The 9,341-nt window shown below is 42.8% G+C and overlaps 1 long non-coding RNA gene across 1 annotated transcript; it reads left to right on the top strand.

The window, feature by feature from the left end:
• The first annotated feature begins 515 nt into the window (after positions 1–515).
• LOC145713257 (uncharacterized) lies at positions 516–2,802 on the top strand. The gene is made up of 3 exons (XR_014136299.1): positions 516–586; positions 732–888; positions 2,455–2,802. It is a non-coding gene; the product is annotated as an uncharacterized LOC145713257 (long non-coding RNA).
• Positions 2,803–9,341: the final 6,539 nt, after the last annotated feature.

Below are 9,341 nucleotides of genomic sequence, written 5' to 3'. Positions count from 1 at the left end.
TGCCAGCCTTGCTTTAGCAAATGTCAATATGAGCAGCTGCTGTATGGGGGATTCTCCCCCATTGTGATCAGGGCCTGGGACAAACCATGACGAGCGAGAGAGAGACAGGAGTGCCCTGTGCTCCTGGACAGGGCTGCATGCACAGAGCAGATAGCCTGAAGCCTGGGGAGAGGTGGACAAAGAGACAGGTAAGGGGAGAGAAACTGGATGAGTGATAGGGGATTGGGGCAAGACCGAGAGAGTGAAAGGAAGAAACACAGAGAGGTGTGGTTAGAGAGAAACAGAGACAAAGAGGAAGTACAAGGAGAAAAGTGGAGACCTGGTCCAGGTATGTGGACGGGGCGAGATGGGCCAGGGGAGAGGGGATGTGTGTAGTGGCTCTGAGTGTTGGGGCAGAAAGGGCTGGTATCATGGGCATCATAGTTTCATGACTCTAAGACTCCAACATCCTTGGGGCCAAGCGCTGCAGAGGCCATTGCAATTGAAAAGATGGGCATCCGTCACCTCTCGTGGAATTGCGAGGCCCAGCGTTATGTTCTGTCATGGAGAAGGATGTCTTCAGGGAGAGTGTGCTGCTCTTTGGCAGGTAAGCTCCAGAGCCCGCCCTGTGGGGAGGTGTCCCGGGGTCATCTGCCTCACTGCCCCAGGCCCTGTGGGATTTCCCCCCTCCCGCCACCAGCTGGCGTTCCTCATGTTCTGAACCCAGGCACGAGGCATCGTGTTGCCCCCAGGTCCGGCAGTCTGGACCTGGCAGAGTTGAACTGCTGATATTGATAAAAAGTGTTTGACAAGAAGGTCCATATTCTCCCTCTGGAACGAGTGGTGTGCATCCAAATCGTGGGTTGCTATCCTCCTGTCCACAACCAATCTGAGGATTCCAGAAGGTAGGTGAACCCTTTAAAACACCATAGTCTTCTCTTACGTCCTTCAAAGACAATTCCTTTTCCCAGCTTTCTTTTGATATTGAAGAGATGGCAATTACTAACTGAAAACATGATGGTCCTGTAGAAAATTGACCCACATGACTGATGGACATGATTTCATCCATCCGTATCCCTAAAGCACATTTCATTGGAAATATAAGCCACGGATGCATGTCGTAAATTCACAAGAGATGTGAAGCTCCCTGTAAGTTGCATGCTGACCTTGTCACATATGTGTCATCAGATATTATTAGTGACTTTTCAGATAAGCTCTAAACATCAAGATGGTCATGTTAGAGAATCTGGTATAGATGGAATTTCACAGATTCTAAATTAGGAATGACTTTTTATTTTTAATGTTTCTTTTTTTTCCTTTTATGAGAGAGCCCGAGCTGCGGATGGGGGAGAGAGTGGGAGATACTGAATGTGAGGCAGGCTCCAGGCTCTGAGCTGTCAGGACAGAGCCTGACGCGGGTCTCAAACTGAAGGGCTGCAAGATCATGGCCTGAGTGGAAGGCGGACGCTTAACCAAGTAAGCCACCCAAGCGCCCCAGGAATGAGAGCTTATTGGCAAAGAAAGAGAAATTAAAGATAGCATAAAGGATGTCGACTTTTAATTGAAATATTCTTCACACATTTGTTGTATTCGTTTTAGGCATACATTGTAGTCCTTCCATATGTCTATAAATTATGTTGTACTTAAGCACAAGTGTAGCTATCATGTGAAAGCATGCAACAGTATTACTACAGGATTGACTCTCTTCCATTGGCTGTCCCTTGTATCCCTAGGCTCATTCTTTCCATAGCTGGAAGCCGGTATCTCTCTCTCAAAGGTGTCCATTCTTTATCTAACCTACACACTTAGGTGGTCAACACCATTACCTCTTGTTCAGCATGTGTAATTTGGCGGTCTATTTTTCTGGGAACATTGCTTAAAGCATTACAAATGATGTCATTACGTTAATAAATTCGGTTTCATTCTTCACTCACAAGAAAGGAGAAGGAAAAGATTTCTTTGTGTCCCAGGCGCTGTCACTAAGACCCTTCCCAATGTGGAGAACAGGCTGGGTTGCCCAGGGCACCTTCGGTCCCTCAGCTGAGCCCCCAGGGCCTTCAACATTGCAGGAATTCCCATGGTGGCCGGCAGAGAGAGCTCGAGCACCACAGACCCGGAGGGGCGGGTTCCTCTGCCTGGGCAGTGATGGCCAGCAGAGGGCGCACCATCGGCTTTTCTGACCCAGGACACCTCAGAGCAGGAAGGGTCGCTGTTGCTCCCAGAGGACTCAGGGCCTCTTGTGGCTGCCTCAGGACAGAGAGCATAGCTGCCTTTCCAGCGCGTTCTGCCGCCCACCCCTGGGGAGACCTTGGGAGCTTTGCAGCAACTTGGCATCTCCTGAGTCGCTGCCTTGTTGTACTGAGTGCTGAGGAGGGGGCGCTGGGTGGCTTCCCTGGGCAAGCTGGTTGCTGGGCAGCACAGGCCCTTGCATTTTCTGGGCTGTTCCCGTGTTTCATTCCTCCCCTTCCCGGACAGTATTTGAACAAGACATATTTTACTGAAGGACTCATGGATTGCGGGGTCCCACGACATCACCTCATGGATGCAGTCGATGGTTTGTTCCAGATTCAGGCTCGTTTCCGGGAAGAAACCCTGACAGAAGTTGAGAAGCACGGGAGCTGCATTCCGTTAGGACGTGAACACATGAAATGCTCGTCTCAGGACCTTCTAGAAGAATGAGCTGGGACCCAGTTTCTGCATCCTGCTGGAACCAGAGACGGAGGTAAGGGCACAACTGTCCCCCACATCATACATGCTTTTTTAAAAATTTCGTGGTTATTTTTCCAACCTAGTGAAGTGATTGAAAACTACAGAAAACCTGGTTCGTACCTGTCATTAACCTTAGGTTATCTTTTAATTTAAATTCCAGTGAGTGAAGACCGAGTGGAATAGTTTCAGGTGTGCAATGTAGAGTAACCCTTGCACGCGTCACCTGGTGCTCATCCCAGGTGCACTTCTTAATCCCCAGCAGCTGTTTCACCCATTCCCCACCTCGCTGTGGAAGCCCTCAGTTTGTTTCCCAGTGAAGAGTCTGTTTGTTTGTCACTGTGTCCTTCACCCCCCCCCCTTTGTTTTGTTTTATTTCCACGTGTTCGTGAAATCACCTGGTATTTGTCTTTCTCTGACAGGCATTTTTCACCCAGCATAACATTCTGTCGCTCCTCCACCTCGTGGCAAATGACAAGATTTCCTGTTTTTACAGCTAAATAATATTACATTCCATATACTACATCTCAATTCATTTATCAGTTGATGGATGCTTGGGAAGTTTCCGTAATTTGGCTGTTGTAGAAAATGCTGCTGTAAACATCAGGGTGCATGTATCCCTTTGAAGGATTATTTTTATATTCTTTGTGGAAATACCTCGTGGTGAAATTGCTGGATCGTAAGGTAGTTCCATTTGCATTTTTTTTTTTTTTGATGAATCTCCGTGATGTTTTCCAGTGTGGCTGCACCAGTTTGCGTTCCTACCCACAGTGCAAGAGGGTTTCTCTTTCCTCACATCCTTGGCAACACCTGCTGTTTCAACCTTCATTGATTTTAGTCATTCTGACGGATGTGATGTGTTATCTCGTTGTACTTTTGAATTGTATTTTCCTGAAGATCAGTATTGTTGAGCATCTTTTCACATGGCTTTGGCCATGTGTATGTCTTCCTTGGGAAAATGTCCATTCGTGTCTTCTGCCCATTTTTAATCGGATTTCTCCTTTTGTGGGTGCCGTATGACTTTATTTGTTCTGGACACTAACCCTTAATCAGATGTCGTTTGCAAATAGTATTCTGTAGGTGTTTTAGTTTTGTTGATTATTTCCTTGGTGACAGAAGCTTTTTATTTTTACGAAGTCCCATTATTTTTGCTTGTGTTTCCCTCCACTCAGGAGCTATATCTACAAAGACGTTTGTACGGCCAATGTCAAGTAAGATACTGCCTGTGTTAATTATCCTCTGGGATTTTTATGGTTTCAGGTTTCACACATAGGTCTTTATCCATGTTGGATTTACTTTTGTGTATGTTGTAAGAAGGTGGTCCGTTGTTGGTCTTGTTTTGTTTTGCACGTTGCTGTCTAGTTTTTCCAAAACCATATGTTGAAGAGATTTTCTTTAAGTTTATGTATTTATTTTTGAGAGACAGAGAGAATGCAGAAGAGGGGCAGAGAGAAATGGGGACTGAGAATCCCACACATGCTCTGCACTGCCCTGAGATCATGACCTGAGCTGAACCCACAATCACACGCTTTGCAGCCACCCACATGTCCCCAGACTATCTTTTTTTTTTTCCATTGATATGCTTTCCTGCTGTGTTGAGAATTAATTGACCATATAGGTGTGAGTTCATTTCTGCGTTTCCGTTCTATTGATCTCTGCGTCTGTGTCGTTGTTGTTGTCGTTGTTGTTGATATTGTTGTTGTTGTTGTTGATGTTGTTTTTTGCCAGGACCATACTGCTCATCTCAGTACAGCTTTCTAATACAACCTGAAGTCTGGAATTGTAATGTCTCCAGCTTTAGTTTTCTTCTTCAATTTTGTTTTTGCTGTTTGGGGTCTTTGTCGTCCCATTCAAATTTTGGGATTATTTGTTGTAGTTCTGTGACAAATGTTTCTGTTAGTGTGATAGGGATTTCATTACATATGCAGATTGTTTTGAGGAGTGTAGACATTCTAACAGTATTTTCTGCTTCCCATCCATGAGGGTGAAATCTTTTTCCTTTTCTTTGTGTCCTCTTCCTTTTCTTTCATCAGTGTTTCACAGCCTTTAGAGTACAGATCTTTCACCTCTTTGGTTAGGTTCATTCTAGGTATCTTGGGGTATTTGGTGCACCTGTCAATGGGATGGATCCCTTACTTTCTCTTTCTGTTAATTCATTATTCGTCTACAGAAATGCAATAGAATTCTGTACATTGATTTCTGTATATTGTGATTTGTCGAATTCGTATATCAATCCCAGCAATTTTCATTGCAGTCTTTCCTGTTTTTTATAGAGAGCATCATGTCAGTTCCAAACAGCGAAAGTTCTGCTTCTTCCTGGCCAATTTGGATGCCTCGTTTCTTTTTTTGTCTGATTGCTGTGGCTAGGACTTCCTGTACTATGTGGAAAAATAGTGGTGAGAGGGGTCATCCCTGTCTTGTCCCTGACCTTGGAGGAAACACTTTCAGTTTTTCCCCATTGAGGATGAGACGAGTTGTGGGTTTTTCCTAGATGACCTTTATGATTTGCAGGTAGGTTGAGTCTCAATGTACTTTGCTGAGGGTTTTTATCTTGAACGGATGTAACATTTTGTCAGATGGTTTTCCTGCATCTGTTGAAAGCATCATATTGTTCTTATCCTTCTATTACTGTGGTGCATCATGTAGATTGATCTGTGAATGTGGAACCACCCTTGCAGCCTGGGAATATATCCCACCTGATTATGGTAAATGATTCTATTCATGTATTGTTGACTTAATTTGCAGGTATTTTAATGAGAATTTGTGCATACATACTCATCAGGCTTTTGGTCTGCAGTTTTATTTAAAATTTTTTAACATGTTTTTAAATGTTTCTTTGTTTCCTTAGATAGAGTACATAAAAGTGAGGGAGGGGCAGAGAGACAGGGAGAGAGAGAATCCTGGCCATGCCCCACACTGTCAGTGCATGGTCCAATGTGGGACTCGAACCCACGCACCACAAGATAATGTCCTAATCCAAAATGAAGAGTTGGACAGTAAACCTACCGAGCCACACAGGAGCCCCGGAAGTTTTCGGTTTTGGTGGAGGCTTTATCTGGTGTTGGTATGAGGGTGATGATGGCCTCATAAGGTGAATTTGTAAGTTTTCCTTCTTTTTGACTTTTTGTAATAATTCGAGGAGAATACATATTACCTCTTCCTTAAATGGATGGTAGACTTCATCAGGGAAGCCCTCTGGCCCTGAACTCTTGTGTTGGGGGAGATTTTTTTTTTTCTTACTGCTTTGATTTCTTTCTGTTTTCAGATTTTATGTATCTTCCTGTTTCAGTTTTGGTAGTTTTTGTGTTTCTAGGAATTTGTCCATTTTTCTCAGAGTGTCCAATTTGTTGCATATAGGTCATAATATTATCTTCTAACTGTATTTTTGTAGTGTTGACTGTTGTTTACCCTTTCTTATTGGTGATTTTATTTATTTGAGTCCTTTCTCTCTTCTTTGTGAAAACTCTGCCTAGGAGGTTTTCATGTTGATTACTGTTTTCAAGGAACCAGCCCCTGGTTTCATTGATTTGGTCTAGTGTCGTTTTGGTGTGTATATCCCTTATTTCTGCCTTAATGTCTATTATTTCCAACCACACTCAGATATCGCCTCGCGCCAGTCAGAGTGGCCAAAATGAACAAATCAGGAGACTATAGATGCTGGCGAGGATGTGGAGAAACGGGAACCCTCTTGCACTGTTGTTGGCAATGCAAACTGGTGCAGCCCCTCTGGAAAACAGTGTGGAGGTTCCTCAAAAAATGAAAACTAGACCTACCCTATGACCCAGCAATAGCACTGCTAGGAATTGACCCAAGGGATACAGGAGTACTGATGCATGGGGGCACTTGTACCCCAATGTCTATAGCAGCACTCTCAACAATAGCCAAATTATGGAAAGAGCCTAAAAGTCCATCAACTGATGAATGGATAAAGAAATTGTGGTTTATTTACACAGTGGAGTACTACGTGGCAATGAGAAAGAATGAAATATGGCCCTTAGTAGCAACATGGATGGAACTGGAGAGTGTTATGCTAAGTGAAATAAGCCATACAGAGAAAGACAGATACCATATGTTTTCCCTCTTATGTGGATCCTGAGAAACTTAACAGAAACCCATGGGGGAGGGAAAGGAAAAAAAAAAAAAGAGGTTAGAGGGGAAGAGAGCCAAAGCATAAGAGACTCTTAAAAACTGAGAACAAACTGAGGGTTGATGGGGGGTGGGAGGGAGAGGAGGGTGGGTGATGGGTATTGAGGAGGGCACCTTTTGGGATGAGCACTGAGTGTTGTATGGAAACCAATTTGAAAATAAACTTCATATATTGGGAAAAACAAACAAACTAATCTCCAGAAAGCATTATGAAGCATTACCTCTGAGTTTCTAAAACTGAAGGGATGATTAAAAAAAAAAAGGTAAAAAAAAATCTCTATTATTTCCTTCCTTCTGCTGTTCTTCTCATTCCTTTAGTTGTAAGTTAGGAGTGTTTGAGATTTTTCTTGCTCTTTAAGGTAGGCTTGTATTGCTATACACTTCCATCTCAGATTGCTTTTTCTGCATTCCAAAGGTTTTTACCAGTGTATTTTCATTTTCATTTGTTTCAGTGTATTTTGTCATTGATTTCCTGTTTGACCCATTCATTTCGTAGCATGTTATTTAACCTCCCTTGATTTGTGGCCTTTCCCCGTGTGTGTGTGTGTGTGTGTGTGTGTGTGTGTGTGTGTGTATGAGTGCGGTTAACTTCAAGTTTCGTAGCTTTGTGGTCAGAAAAGATGCTTGGTCGGGCTCTGTCTTTGGGTACCTGTTGAGGTCTGGTTTGTGACATAGAATGTGATCATTTCTGGAGAATGCCCCTTGGGCGCTTGAAAAGAATATGTACTCTGCCATTTTAGTATGGAGTGTTCTGAATACATCTGTTAAACGCATCTGGTCCAGTGTGTCATTCAAAGCCATTGTTTCCTTGTTGATTTTCTGTTTACAGGTTCTGTCCATTGATGTGACTGATGTGTTAAAGTCCTCTATTATCGTTATATTATTATACATTCCTTTATGGTTTTGTTAAGTGTTTATATATTGGTGATTGCATAGTGGGCGCATCAAAATTTACAAGCATTGGATCTTCTTGTTTGGCTGTCCCCTTGAGCATGAGATAGTGTCTGTCTTCATCTCTTGTTACAGCTTTAGTTATTTTTTTAATATAAGTCTTAGTTGACATGTAGTGCGTTCTCGGTTTCGGGAGTAGAATCCAGTGATTCATCCCTTACATACGACACCCAGTACTCATGACAACAAGTGCTCTCCTCAATACTCGTCTGCCATCTAGCCCAGCGCCGACACATCTCCCTCTATCAACCCTCACTCTTCTTCTCTACGGTTAAGAGACTCACGTGGTTTGTCACCACTCTTCTCTTTTCCTGCCCCCTTCCCATGTTTTCATCTGTTTTGTTTCTTAAATTCCACACGAGTGAAATCATATATGTGTCTTTCACTGATTGACATATTTCACTTGGCATAACACATTCTAGGTCCATCCACATCGTGGCAAGTGGCAGGATTTCATTCTTTTTGAAGCTGAGTTACATTTCATTGTATGTACGTATGTATATATGTATGTGTATATGAGCATACACGTGAGTACATATGCGTATACATGCACACACACACACACACACACACACACACACCCCACAAGTTCCCTATACCTTCATCAGTTGATGGATGCTTGGGCTTTCTCCCTAGTTTGGCTACCGTTGATAATGCTGCTATAAATATTGGGTGCATGCAATTTTACTGCTAGGTATTGACCCAAAGGGTACCAAACTACACTCTCGGTTTTAAAGTTTATTTTGCCTAATACAAGTTTTGCTACTGGCTTTCTTTTTTTTTTTTAATTTTTTTTAACGTTTTATTTATTTTTGAGGTAGGGAGAGACAGAGCATGAACAGGGGAGGGTCAGAGAGCAGGAGACACAGAATCCGAAACAGGCTCCAGGCTCTGAGCTGTCAGCACAGAGCCCGACGCGGGGCTTGAACTCACGGACCGCGAGATCATGACCTGAGCTGAAGTCGGCCGCTTCACCGACTGAGCCACCCAGGTGTCCCGCTACTGGCTTTCTTTTGACATTGTTGTCATGATAAATGTTTTTTCATTCCCTCCTTTTAAATGTGCAGGTGACATATGTCCAAATAAGGCTTGGTAGGCAGCATCTAGATAGACCTTGTTTTTTTTTTTTTTCTTTCTTTATTATTATTATTTTTTTTGTTTGTCCATTCTGACACCCTTATCCTTGTCTTTTGATTGGAGCATGTAGTGGATTTACATTCAAAGTAATTATTGATAAGTATATATTTAGTGACATTCTACTAGTTGTTTTGCCATTGTTTCTTGATGTTTTCTCTGATCCTTTCTTGTCTGTAACACGTTTGGTCTTTCATTTCCACTCCAAGAGTCTGATTTAAATATTCTTTTCTTTTGACTGGTAGTACATTTCTTTCCCTATTTTTATCTTTCTTCTTTGTTAAAATTTAAGCCCAAGTTAGTTACCTTGTAGTGGAATACAGTTTCAGGATTAGAATTTAGTGATCTATCCATTACAAAATATATCCAGTACTCATCCCAAGTGCCCCCCCACCCCGAGTGCCCATCACCTATTTAGCCCATAC

The sequence above is a fragment of the Panthera onca genome, chromosome E3 (assembly GCF_046562875.1).
Source record: "Panthera onca isolate mPanOnc1 chromosome E3, mPanOnc1 haplotype 2, whole genome shotgun sequence".
Lineage (NCBI taxonomy): Eukaryota > Metazoa > Chordata > Mammalia > Carnivora > Felidae > Panthera > Panthera onca.
Note: the sequence above shows the minus strand (reverse complement) of the source record. Positions and strands in the feature narration are given on the sequence as shown.